Consider the following 14,967-nt stretch of genomic DNA (forward strand, 5'->3'; position numbering starts at 1 on the left):
GAACAACACTAGAGAAATTCTAAAGAAAGTATGGTGAAAACTCACACTACAGACTTAGGGTAAAGCTATGGTGATTAAGGCAGTCTAGAAAAACAAAAAGACCAGTGCGACAGAATACAGAACTCCCAAACTTAGAACTGGATATATAAAAGAGATGGGCATTCAGAGCGGTGAGAAAAGACTGAATATATTCAATAAATGGCATTGAGGTGCCAGTTCTTTACATGAAAAAAGTAAAATTATTTCCTTTCTTTATGATATAATTCACTATTTTTGGAATTCCTAAATCTGAAAAGTCAAACCTAAATAAGATTATCTTTGGAACTTCAGGGCAGGGAAGGATTTCTTAAATAAGACACACAAAAATTTTAGCTAATTTTCAACATACTGCAAAAGATTTAATAAAGTTAAAGGCAAGCTACTGGTTGGTAAAGATATCTGTAACACATAAAACTAAAAATAACACATCAGAATATATAACAGAACTCCACCAAAGAGGTTTAAGAAGAAGATAATCTAACAAAAGATGAATAAATTAAAAATTCACATGAGAGATCCAAATGGCCAATAAACACATAAAAATATGCCAGGCCTTGTTAGATTTTGGTTAAAATATTAGTAGGTCAAATACTAAGAAGTCATTTCAAACCCAGATTGGAAAAACCAAGTGTTGGTGAGATGTAGAAAACAGTAATTCATACATTGCCAACAATAATAAAAACTGGCACCACCACTTTTCCAGAGTAATCTGGAAATACTTGGCTAGGTGGAAAATGTGTATACCTAGCCATCATGAAATTCTATTTCTGAGAATATAACCTGCACATCTGCATGAAGAAACAGGTTCACTGCAATAGTTGGTAATAGCTAAAAATTAGCTACAATTTAATTTGCTAAAGTAGGGAAATAGATACACTATAATTTACTGGATTTTTCTATAGCAATAGAAACATATTAACCAGAACTATCTGTATCAACATGACTGTATCTCAGAAAACAATGTTGAATGGAAAAACATAAAAACTAATAATAAGCTAAACAAAGTTAAGTACTACTATAGATACACACAAGTAGTAAAGGAATTTAATGGAGTATTGTTTATCAATTTAATTATTACTATATGTCTCAACACGACTAAATCTCAACAATGTGGAATGGAAAAACTATACAAAAACTTTAAAAAAACCCAAAAAACAATAATAAGAATTGTTGGGACTTCCCTGGTGGCGCAGTGGTTAAGAATCCGCCTGACAATGCAGGGGACACGGGTTCGAGCCCTGGTCCAGGAAGATCCCACATGCAGTGGAGGAACTAAGCCCGTGCGCCACAACTACTGAGCCTGCGCTCTAGAGCCCTCGAGCCACAACTACTGAAGCCCGCACGCCTACAGCCCGTGCTCCACAACAAGAGAAGCCACCACACTGAGAAGCCTGGGCACCGCAACGAAGAGTAGCCCCCACTTGCCACAGCTAGAGAAAGCCCGTGCGCAGCAACAAAGACCCAACACAGCCAAAAATAAATAAACAAAAAATTAATAAATTTATATATATATATATAAAAAGAACTGTTACCAATACATAAAGAGTAAATGCATAAAACTGATAAACAACAAATTCAGGATCAGAGTCCTCCTTACCTCTGGGAAGGGAAATAAAGAAGTTAGATTTTAGGGGCTTCCCTGGTGGCGCAGTGGTTAAGAATCCGCCTGCCAATGCAGGGGACACGGGTTCAAGCCCTGGTCCGGGAAGATCCCACACGCTGTGGAGCAACTAAGCCCGTGCGCCACAACTACCGAAGCCCGCGTGCTCTAGAGCCCATAGTCTGCAAAAAAGAGAAGCCACGGCAATGAGAAGCCCACACACCACAACGAAGAGTAGCCCCTGCTCGCCGCAACTAGAGAAAGCCTGCGCGCAGCAACGAAGACCCAACACAGCCAAAATAATAAATAAATAAATAAATAAATAAATAAATAAATTAAAGAAAAGAAGTTAGATTTTAGCTCTAACTGTAATGTAATGTTCAACTGCTCTTTAAAAACTAAAAGTCTGATAGAAAATGGCAACTTTAATATTAGAGGGGGTAACTGGCATCTGGTATATTCTGTAACCAAAATATTTTATGATCTTCCACAAAATTCTATTCCAAGAGAGAAGAAGTAGTCATACTGCCCTTAGCCCCATCTCCAATCAGGTTCTACATACTCACTAACAAACATTTTTAGTGACTGTAAGTGAAGTTTAACATAGTCCACTGATAGGGTGAAATACATTATAATAAAAGAACAAATCTAACCATAGTAGAATTAGAAATGAGTTAATCATACCATAATAACTAAGATCAAGGATAGCAATAGTATTTTACTAACTTCAATACAGTCCAAATATAAGCCATTGAAGCCAACCATTGTGATAAAGTATTATCCAATTATTCCCCTTTAGAAACAAGGCATATAGTTCCCTAACCTTAATGGAAAAAGCACAAGATATACAGATACTTTCTTTTTTAAGTACAATTATCTGGTTCAATACTGGCTGCAGGTCTAGTACCAGCCCAAATTCAGGAAAGAACCTCAAGAGGTCAAGAATAACCTCTGGATCATTCTTGAACAATAAAAATGTCCCCCCTTTTCTAAAAGAGGTAAAGCTAGTTAACCCTCATATCCCATTTCCAACTTTCATTACTCTTCAAGGTTCGCAACCTTCCTATCTTGTAAAATCTCTTGGTTTTACAGGTTCATTTCATGTCTGAAGCTACCACAGTACCAAGTCCCCATCTACCACCAATGGGCTACTCCAATAACTCCTTAACTACCCACTCCTAACATAAATCACATATTACTTCTCCTCAATAAAATCTCCTCAAACCTTACTTCTTCCTGTCACTCTTATGTGTAAGGAATCACACAGCTTCTCTGCTTCTTTACAAATCCTAAGTCTTCAAGGAAACAAAGTAGAAGGGGAGTCAAATATCATAAAAGGCAGCAATTCGAAGCCAAAAAGTGATTAATAAAATTAACACAACATCCATTTAATGACAGTTTATTCCCAGACAAATCTCTTTTAACAACTGACAGTGGCTAGCCAAAATAATACTCTAATGTTGAAAACCAAAGCAAGGGAAAGATGATTTCTTGGCCAATTTACAGCACTTCCTCCTTAGTCACCCTTGGTGGACAAAGAATCCTGGCAGTCTCTCCCAATGATCCTGAACTTAGCTCATAAGCCTTCTCATGAAAGTGTTCCAGGACATCAAGCACTCTGAATTGGCAGGAAAGATGAAACTTATTTGTTATTTCTGAATTTCGACACATCTTAACCAAAAGGATTTTTTCTCTTTTTCTTTCTTGTCTGAGGTCAAGGAAAAAATAAGAAAGAAACCACAACACTTTAACTGTGTGAAAACTTGAAAATACAAAAGGAAAAGAAAATTCCTTAAAACGTTTCAGTTCACAAGAACTTTGGTGGATAAATACATTTTTTCTTTTCACATTAATGAACAGCCCTTTTCAATTTTCTTAAGGTCAAAACTAACAGGCTGATATACAAGTATTATTCTAAATACCAATACAAAACCTAACGTCCTGGTTATATTTTTTTGGAGATTGGCTAATAAACTAATTAAAGACAAATAAACTAATTAAAGACAGGCAGCAATAAGGGAGGACTGCAACCCCCAATTATGAACAAGTTTCATTCTACAAATACATTTGTCATATGACAGTTTCTAACCAGATGTAATTTTCAGCAGGAAGTTGTCACAATGTGGTAGTTAATGAAAAATGGAAAACCCCACCCCAAGTGTCCAAAGAGTATCTTGTGTTCAAAATACCAGCAACATGGACAGAAAGCTGAACTGTTAACAAAGGTGGGAGGTGTACCGTTTAGCAAGCCTGAGGTGAGCTGTGAAGATGTTACCACACCCCAGTGGCAGAGCAGAGCACAAAACATAGTGCAAGAATAACAGCTTCAAGTGTAAGAGTTTATGTTTTTGTTTCCTCAGCAAAAACAACATGCCACAGAAACTCAGTTTACCAGAGGCAGAGGTAGATTTTGCCCCTAATATTCAAAATGTAAATTTATTACTCTGATAATTTTTTTTTTAATTTTTTATTTTATTTTTATTTTTGGCTGCGTTGGGTCTTCGTTTCTATGCGAGGGCTTTCTCTAGTTGCGGCGAGCGGGGGCCACTCTTCATCGTGGTGCGCGGGCCTCTCACTATCGCGGCTTCTCTTGTTGCGGAGCACAGGCTCCAGACGTGCAGGCTCAGTAGTTGTGGCTCACGGGCCTAGTTGCTCCGCGGCATGTGGGATCTTCCCAGACCAGGGCTCGAACCCGTGTCCCCTGCATCGGCAGGCAGATTCTCAACCACTGCGCCACCAGGGAAGCCCTACTCTGATAATTTATAGCTCAAAACAAGAGACACTGATTTAAAAGTAGGGTCATGCTTTAAATAGAACACGTGACTAAGGCTGCAGAGTGATACTTACGCAAATATAATGATGAACTGGTTTCTACTGCAGTCATTATCAATAATGAAGAAAAAGATGTGGATTCCAACAGTCCACAGAGTTCTTTTCAACTCTTTCCTATTGCTTACTCTGTGCTAATAATTAGTAAAATAATTGCTCTGTGCTGTCTGTGCAGGACACTAGGATGCTTTCCAAGGTGTTGTTCTGCCATGTACTTTATGCCAGTTTGCACCAGCATATATGTCTACATGTACTGGGCTACTTACTATCTGAATGGGAATTCATTTTAACTCGTATTTTGTTCCTTGCTTTTATTAAATGTTTTACTGGTAAATTTTCTTTGTCTGCATGTGCTGTATAAAAATCCATTAAACTTTTACACAATGAATTGCTTTTTGGTTACCTAAATGCAGAAAGATACAGTACTAATATTTGCTTTTGTAATATCACATGAATAGTAAACTGTAATGTTGCCAGCTATGTACCAATATTTATTTGTATAAAATAGTGTATGTTGTATAAATAGACTCTTTTTTAGCTATGTGAACTTACAGAGCTTTAATAGTTCTTTTTTTTTTACAGGGTTAGTAGAATATTACCACATACCTAGAACTTAAGATATTCTATGGGATCTAAGAATAATTATTTACTTGAACAAAAAAATCATTTCCTCTAAAAAAGCTCTCGTATTTATAAACACTTTAAAGCTAAATAGTGGAAAGTACTAGAAAATTTAGAGTTCAGGTTACATGTTGGCCAACGTAGAAAACAAAAATGGGATTAATTTTTGTTCTTAATTCTTTAAAATCCTCTTGAATGGTAATGTTTCATTAGAAGAGGACAAACAGATCAACATGGGGACTTTGATGTAAGGAGATTTAACTTCTCTTAAATGTGAGGACCAAGCTACTTCCATTTTTATTACAAATTAGATTATTATCCATTGAATCTTCAAAGGTGTCAATGATAAAACCTTTTCTACTACACCTTAAGAATCACTTAACTTAGAGGTGGTTACCACTAACCTTACTAAAAGAAAAACAACAAGGAATGTAATTTCTACTAACACAGAGAAAAGACAAAGATTTGCTACACCCCTTACTGCCAACATACTGTCAATGAGTTCAATAAAAGAGATTGTATTTGATCAATCCTATCTTCAATGCTGCCACAGACAGCAGGGGTAGATACTGTACTTCCTTTTTCTCAAAGATAAACTGCAGCAAAAGCTGATTTACCCAGAAGTAACACTAAAGCTAGGCACTGAACCATGTCAAACACTTGACCTAGTGCTGCCTTTAAGTCACCTAGTTCTAGTCCAGGATGGGAAATCTTTAAGTCCAGTAGAACAGTGCTGGTGGATTGTACTTTTCCCTGATCTAGGAATGTTTTAAAATCTCATTAAAGTAACAACAGTATGCTGCAAAGGCCTGAATGGTGGCAATTCCATCTTTGATTCTGATTTCAGTCCTATCTCCAATTCTTCCCTTTTATGCAAATACAGATTCCATTAACAAGATAAAAGTAAAATGACTGTCCGCAGCAAGTTACACAGTACAATTTTCAACCAAAACTGATCCGATAGTTATGTGCTACGTCCAAATGTGCAAAATGTCTGAAACACCTACATTCTGAAATCTCCAGGATCTTTAGATGACTTATAAAAAACCAATAAAGCAGACTAAGTAAAACTGAGATCACCATCAGACATCCAGAGCACACAGTTGTTAGACTCACGGTATCCAGGGTTAAGAGTGAGGGTCTCTATGGGATAGGAACGTAAAATCTTAATATTACTAAGAGTCACATAAAAAAAATGTGTATACAAGTATTAACTACCTAGCTCAAAAGCAGTGTGAAAAGAATAGAGGGAAGAGCAGGAAGATTGGTTTAAGTCAAGTTACTACTTTTATTTACCTTGTATAATCCTAGACATGTAAATTGACCTCTAGAAATAATAGCAACATCAGTCTCACATGATGTGGCATTCATAAAATGATGTAATCCTAACTGCAAAGTACAATACGTATATTAGAAAAGAACAATTATTAAATAAATATAAACCTTGGATTTCAATTCCATATCATAAAAGATACAAGAGAAATAAAGAGATGAAAAGAAATCTCTAAGAGGCAGACATAATCAGGAAATAGGTGTTTTCAATTAGCAACAGAATTCTCAAGAGTTTCTTGAGGGTTGGGCTTCAGAGTCATCTAAAGCAGTTCTACTCTAAACATGAAATCCAAAGTAGTTCATCAGAACAGACATTGTATTCAGCCACAACTTCAATGACATTACCCCCGTGCTCCCAAATTAACAGAGATGAGGGAAATAAAGTACGGGGTGGGGGGAAGAACCAAACTGTCTAGCAACAAATATCCCACGTTTTAGCTATAAAATAAAACTTATAGATAACAGTGGGTTAAGGAGACAGTTTGTGCCTGTCACTTTAACTGGTTACATCAGCTTTCCAGAGATGTCTGTAGCAACTGGAAATAAATGTACCAGATCCAATTCATCCTGATAAAGACTCAGGGGGTTGAACACTTAAACCTTCTTTCTTTTTCTTACTGCTTAAACCAGATTACCTCTGAAACTGAAATGAGATTTGAGTATTTTGGCAGATTATTTCAGCCAAGCTTTCAATCCACCAGGAACTCTTCTTCCCTTCTCCCCTCCATTTAACAAATATTTAAGCACCTATTATTTACCAGGGATTTTACTAGGTACTGGGGATACAATAATAGCAAACAAGAACAGTAAACTGAAGAGTTTAATGGAGAAGACAAATGTTAATAAACAAATAGTCATGCAAAATGTGAGATAGGAGATCATAACTATGACATCAGATTTAGATTGGGGGGGATCTGGAAGACTTCTCTGTGGTATAAACATTTAACCTGACCTCCAAAGAGTAAGTTAGGACTTGAACAAGCAAACTTGCTGAGATAAGGGGTAGGGGTAGAAGATATGGAGAGATATAGAAGATACTGAGGGTTGTGGTATGTCTTAGGAAGAAGAAATGACTTGTATACAGGTTATGGAGCTAGAGCTGTGACAGTGAAGGAGAAGAATGCACTGGAGTTGACACTGGATATAGGTAGGTAGGGCCAGATCACACAGGACTCTAATCCATGTTAGTATTATGAAACAATATAAGCAATCCTGATCTTGGCCCATGTTCTTAATTTGTCTTGGAACTCTTATTTTAAATGAAAAAATTTTAATACAAGTTAAGGGATAATGGACTCCCATATAACCACCAACTAATTTCAACTATCAACCCTTGGCCAATCTTATCTCATCCAAAACATCTATCCCCCATTCTTACAGATTAATTTTGAAGCCAATCCCCATCATCAGATCATTACACCTGGTATGTATTTTTCTTTGTGTCTCTAAAAGGTAAATTAACTTGACATATATAACTTTCATAATTTAAAAAACAGTAATTCCTTAATGCCAAATATATAGCTATTGTTCAAATTTCCTGGATTATCTCCATTGGTTGGTCCAAATCAAAGTCAAATAACATCCACACACTGCGTTTGGTTAATACACCTCAAATTTTAAGTTTTCCTTTTCTTCCCCCCTCGCAGTTTATTTGTGGAAGAAACAGATCTGTCCTTTAGAATTTCCCACACTGTGAATTTTGCTGATTGTACTCTTGTCACGAAGTCCACACTTATGAACTTTATAAACTGACACCTCTAAACTACCTTTAGTTTGTTATTTATTATTCTCCAGATCAGCAGATAAATTACTGGTACATTCAATTTTTTCATGTTTAAGACTGAGATATACTAAAAAAAAAAAACCCCAACTTTTAAAGAATTATATATGGTACCTCAAACTCTTCTGAATGCCCATCTGCCAGACTTTTTATTAAACATGGTAACATATACATAATATATAATCTGCCAGGCACAATAAAAATAAGAAACAATAATTCTCCAACACAGACCCTCAGCAGTCCTAAGGCTGAGGCTGAGTCCTGTTTGTTCTATGCAAGTCTCCAACCTGAAAATATCCAGGGACATCTTTTATCCCTAAAAACCATCTCCCTCTTAGAGTCTTTCCTGGTGAACTGTATCTCACAATTCACTACTTTGTATTCTTCAACCTTAGTGGGATCCCCTTATTTTGTTATTTACGTATTCCATATTTCCAAGTCATGTCATACATATGATTGGTCTTCAACTGGATTATCCATGCCTTCTTACAGGCACTACCTACTATGTGCTTTAGTTGTAAATCAGTTTTCAATGATATCTGCATACATGTAGTTTTTACAAATAAGGAATTCCCAGGAAATATAAAAAATATGAGACTTATTTAGCCAGTGGCTTGTCCTGCTTAATTTTCACCCTTAAAAAAACACCTAATTGAAGTCTGAAAGACCTGAATGCCTTAGACACGCTGAAGTGTTCTAATGGAGAAAAATACAGCATTACACAGAAGGATGGAAGTGGCTTACAGTTCTGGACTGTAGAACTGGACATGGAATGTGAGCACGAAGATTCAGAACAAAATACTGGCCTAGTTCCTGTGCCTTTTTTAGAGAATAGGACTCATAAAGGAAAATGACAAAGTACTGAAAGGATCTCAGTTAGTCAAAGAACTGCTAATCCAGAATGGCTCCTCCAGAGTGAACCAATAAAGCTTCTGTCTACTTTTCTGCCTAGAAAATCCATCTTTTTAGAGTGACTTCCATTTTAGTACCTTTCAAAAATCAAACTGAGGTCAGAACATTCAAATTCTGTATGTGATACTAATTCCTCCTTTGAAAATCCTAACTAGTTAAGTAATCCCATTCACTCAAAAGCCATAAATTAAAGTGTTAGAGTAGCTATTATTTGATCCAGCTCACTCACCAAAGCAAGAGACTGACAAAGATCACAACTTAAAGTACCTATTGTAAGCAGCATGGGACTTACAAGCGTCTCACAAACATCACAACTAAGACTGAAAGAAAAACAATCCTCTTCTCTTCACCATTCCCTAACTCCCCAGCTCTGGGCTCCTTAAAGGAGAGTGAAAGAGTAGAAAAGTACAACGTATTGACAGGTAAGAAGAAGGGGGAGGGAGGACATCAGAACTTCTTATTCCATAGGGAGAACTTGTTTCTGGCTATCTCTAGAACAAAGACAATTCTGTATTTAGCCCAATAGATTAACTGTAGTACAATAATAGAATTCCTATAGAGAAACATGTTTCTCCTCACTTTAAAAATAAAATACAACTTGTTGGGACAAGCATAGTGTTTAGAGTCAGTGAACACTAAATTCCAAATCCTGGCCCTGCCACTGCTACTATCACTGAGCCAGCTATTGAAAGATAAAAGAACGAAAGTTCTTATCAATGTTCAACCTCCAGGAATGTTGTTCCAACTTTAGGGTTTATAAGAATTATCTTAAGAGTTGAAGTGAGTCCCAGGGATCTGCTTGAATAAAAAGCCTCTTACATAGTTCTTATGCAAGAAGTGTGTAAGAACATACTCTCAGAAATATTACTCAGAGATACTGAGGTTTAGGAACAAGTGATACATCTTCAAGAAAACTGAAGCTGAGGGGCTTCCCTGGTGGCACAGTGGTTAAGAACCCGCCTGCCAATGCAGGAGACACGGTTTCCAGCCCTGGTCCGGGATGATCCCACATGCCGCAGAGCAACTAAGCCCATGCACCACAACTACTGAGCCTGTGCTCTAGAGCCTGTGCGCCACAACTACTGAGCCCATGAGCCACAACTATTAAAGTCCGTGTGCGTAGAGCCCGTGCTCTACAACAAGAGAAGCCACTGCAATGAGAAGCCCGCGCACCGTAACGAAGAGTAGCCCGCACTCGCCGCAACTAGAGAAAGCCCGCGCGCAGCAATGAAGACCCAACACAGCCAAAAATAAATAAATAAAATAAATAAATTTATTAAAAAAAAAAGAAAAGAAAATGAAGCCGAATCAAAAATCAATTTGTTAGTTAATTTATCAGTTCTTAAAAATAAGTAGAAGCACTTCTGGTCCAGGAAAGATGCTGTAGACTCTTTTCTCCCAGCCCATCCCTGCTAAACACAACTATAAACCCTGGAAATAATGCAAGAGGCAACCAAAGAAAAACTCTGAAAGGTGGAAAAGAGGAAGGTGAACTGGTTAGGGACCTCAGGACTAGAAGAATAACACAGTGACAGGGCATGTAAAAAATTCCATTCAACAGAAGGTTACCAAGGCCTGGTGTTTCCTGACTTCCAATTTAGCAACAAAAAGTGGCCCAGACAGGCTCATCACTCCCCTGGACGGATCTGGAGTACCACTCACAATACCAGGATAGCCCTGTAGCACAGCTAACAGTAAGAGGCCAGGGGAAACGTTATTACCCCATTTTTCTCTTTCCTTTTTACAACAAATATTCACTATGTTTAACCTCTCTCTCCCCATTACCATTATCTCTTAAATCCAAGTTCTCACCCCAACTACTACACTGAAACAGCTAATAAAGGTCACCAATGACCTCCACTGTGCTAAACCCAATGTCTAATTCTCAGTCTTTATCATCGTTGCCCTATCAGCAGTATTTAACACAGGTGATCACTTGCTCCTTCCTCCTTACTTTCTTCACTTGTCTTTCAATACATCATATTAACCTGGTTTTTCTCTTGCCTTTTTTTTTTAATAATTTTTTTTCCCTACTTTATTTATTTATTTATTTATTTTTGGCTGTGTTGGGTCTTCGGTTCGTGCGAGGGCTTTCTCCAGTTGCGGCAAGCGGGGGCCACTCTTCATTGCGGTGCGCGGGCCTTTCACTATCGCGGCCCCTCCCGTTGCGGGGCACAGGCTCCAGACGCGCAGGCTCAGCAGCTGTGGCTCATGGGCCCAGCCGCTCCGCGGCATGTGGGATCTTCCCAGACCAGGGCTCGAACCCGTGTCCCCTGCATTAGCAGGCAGATTCTCAACCACTGCGCCACCAGGGAAGCCCTCTCTTGCCTTTTAAAGTTCCTTCTAAGACTCCAACTGCCCACAGCTCTAAATCCCGTTTTTTACACTCACTTCCTAGGTGATCTTATCCAATCTCATAACTTTAAGTACCATCTATGTTTCTGACCCTCAAATTCTTATCTCTAGCTGAGACTGCCCCTCCCCAAATCCCAGATTCCTATATCCACCTGCTTTCAACACCTCCATCTGAAACTGTGTGCAAAACCGATCCCATCCCCTGCCACTTCCCCATCTCTTACACCACCCCAAACCTGCTCTAACTGGATGCATATGTTCCGGTCAAAAATCTGTGTCATCCTTAACTTCAAATCCTTCACCCCCCGCTTCTCTCTCACAAACACACAACACACATACAGACTCCACATTCTGTCCATCAGCAAATCTACTGGCACTATCTTCAAAATCTATCTAGTATTCAACAACTTTTTGCCACATCACTGACACTACTTTGGTTGAAACTGCCCTGATTATTACAAGAGCCTTCTAAATGGTCTGGCTCTCATCCTTGACTGCATTCCCACTATTCAGCATGAATATAGCAGCCAAAGTGATGCTGTATAAAAGGACAACTTAGAACATGTTATTTCTCTCTCCATAATCCATTCTAGTCGCTTCCCATCTCTGAATAAAAGCCCCAAGTCCTTACAACTGCCCCAAATGGTCATGCGGCACCTACTACCACCCCATCCCTGCTGCTTCTCTGGCCTCACCTCCTTTTCTCCTCCTGGCTCATTCCACTCAAGTCACTGCTTTCACTGCTGTTCACTGCACGTGCCAGGCAAGCCATCAACCACAGGGCCTTTTCCTTGCTATTCCCAGGGCAGACTTCTTCACTTTCTTCAGGTCTTTTCCTCACGTCACTTCACTGGGGCCTTCCCTTGACTGCCCTATCTTAAAACTGCAAGCCTCTGCCCGCCCCCCAACACCCCTTTCTATTCCTCCTCCTGGTTTTATAATTTGAATTTACATATAAAATATTTTACTCATGTTATCTATCTTACTGTCTGTTTCCCCCATAAGAACCCTCTCCAGGAGAGCAGGGATTTTTGTCTTGTTCACCATCACATCCTTGGTATCTTGAACAATGCCTGGCACATGGAAGGTAATCAAATATTTGTTTAAAGGGAGGGAGGAAAACAGGAAGGGAGAGAGGGAAGGAGGACAGAGGTTAGAACTATGATCCTAACTTTTTCCTTCCAATAGATAAAAACCAATGTAATCCTAGAATGAAGCTAACCCCTTTCGCCTTTGGCGCCAACAGATCTCATAAACCACTCTAGCCTCTCTTGCAGAGGGAAACACGAAATTATAGTCCACACTCCTACTCTAAACCTACACAGACCAGGAAAAATAAAGCTATATTACAAAGTGAAAACTGCCAGCAAGGTATTTGATCCATGTTCTTAATACCAACCATACACAACTTGAATGGATGCATACAGAGGGTACTATGAATGTTCTGGATGCTTTTAGACACAGTAAAACAGAATTCTCACATCACCTCAATTACCACACATTTTCATACCATTTACTAATAGTTAGAACCTCGAATTATGTGACATATATAAGATATTCTATTTCAAAGTTTTCTTGGCAACTTTTGAACATTTTTCCATATCAACTTGAAAATTATTCTGTCAAAGTTTTTGTTTACCACATAGTATATAAATGCACTCTCCACCCCACCTTCCAAAAAACCCTTAAGAAAACATTTTAATGACCTAGCTAGCCCTCAGAGATCAAACTAGCTTGCGGTGCAGAATGACTGAAGGCACAAAGACATTTCCCCTGCCCTAACAACTTGGAGACATCAGTGAGTAGTGATCTGCATTATGGTGCTAACACAACTTATTGAACATTATAAGTGTTCAATAAGTGGTAGCTGCTGCTGCTCTCCCTAACTCCTGACTACCATACCCAGCTGAACTAACTCAGCTACCCTAAGGCACTCCAAGCCTTTCCATCTAATGACAAATATTTGTTTTGGTAAATGTGTATTCCTTAAACACACCTGAGAAAAAGGAACCAGAGACCAAGTATCTTTTGTTCTGGATGGAGTTCCAGCATGCTTGGCCGGATTATGTATGAGGGGTGGAGGGTGATAAGGGAGACGGCTTCACAGGCAGATTATTCTGTACTGGTCCCTCAGTTAAAAAAAAAAGTGATGTTGATAAACTCAAGATCACTGACAAGTGACCACAGTAATTGTTCATCCTAACTCATTACGAACCAGTTCTTGCGAATACTCATAAAAACCCCTAGCACACAGGAAAAAATCTTTCATGTGCTCCTAGAATAAAAGGCAATGTAGTTAGAGGCTCTGGTTTTCAACTGGTCTAGTGAGAAAAAGCACAGTGGTCAGATAATAAGGAGCTTTAAGTCTTATTTCATTTTACTAATGCTTCCTTATGAGAATTAAATAACATAGTATAGAACACCATATTTGTGATTCTTATAATTTCTACGTTCAGAACACTGCACATTACATACATTAATTCATGTAACTTAAAAACCCTGTCAGATAGGTACTATTACCATTATTACCCCCATTTTACTATGAGGAATTTAAGGAAATTAATTTTAAAAAGGTTGAGTAACTTGTCTAAGGTGACTATGCTGATAAGCAGCAGAGCCAGGATCTGACCTAGGCACTCTGGCCCAGAGTTCTTATTCTTAACACCTGACACACACACACACACACACACACACACACACACACACACACACACACACTCACACACTCTTAAAAGAGTATCACAGGGGGCTTCCCTGGTGGCGCAGTGGTTGAGAATCTGCCTGCCAATGCAGGGGACACGGGTTCGAGCCCTGGTCTGGGAAGATCCCACATGCCGCGGAGCAACTGGGCCCGTGAGCCACAACTACTGAGCCTGCGCGTCTGGAGCCTGTGCTCCGCAACAAGAGAGGCCGCGACAGTGAGAGGCCCGTGCACCGCGATGAAGAGTGGCCCCCGCTTGCCACAACTAGAGAAAGCCCTCGCACAGAAACGAAGACCCAACACAGCCATAAATAAATAAATAAATAAATTTAAAAAAATAAATAAATAAAGTGCTGCTTGGTTTAAAAAAAAAAAAAAAAAAAGAGTATCACAGCCAAATTAACTTTCTCAAAAAGTATATCAAAAAGGGGGAGGGTGCTTAATTCACTGAAAAAAGGTTCTGTGAAGAGATGCTGAAATCAGTGAAAAGAGTATTTAATTGCCAAATACATGCAATTTAGAAAAATTACCAGTAAGGAATACTGCGGTTAAAGAAAGGATCACAGAAGTATTTGTGCTGAGTTCTGACAAATGGAAGGACAGAAATGAGGCTGGAGTAAGGAGTGCGAAGAGCAAGTCAAGCAGTGGTAGGAACATATAGGTAAAAATGCAAAGGCAGGGAAGAAAAGCTATAACCTGGACTTTGAAAATTAGCAACAAGTATTAGTAGTAGTAATAAAAAAAAGGCAGTGCCATTAGGTAACAGGCATTTAGCACATAACTGAAAAGAATACAAAG

The 14,967-nt window shown here is 38.7% G+C and overlaps 1 protein-coding gene across 6 annotated transcripts in view; it reads right to left on the minus strand.

Moving 5' to 3' along the window:
- KANSL1 (KAT8 regulatory NSL complex subunit 1) overlaps nt 1-14,967 on the minus strand; it is a 187,607-nt gene that overhangs the window by 63,464 nt on the left and 109,176 nt on the right. The window lies entirely within an intron of this gene.

This window comes from Balaenoptera acutorostrata, chromosome 20 (assembly GCF_949987535.1).
Source record: "Balaenoptera acutorostrata chromosome 20, mBalAcu1.1, whole genome shotgun sequence".
Classification (NCBI taxonomy): domain Eukaryota; kingdom Metazoa; phylum Chordata; class Mammalia; order Artiodactyla; family Balaenopteridae; genus Balaenoptera; species Balaenoptera acutorostrata.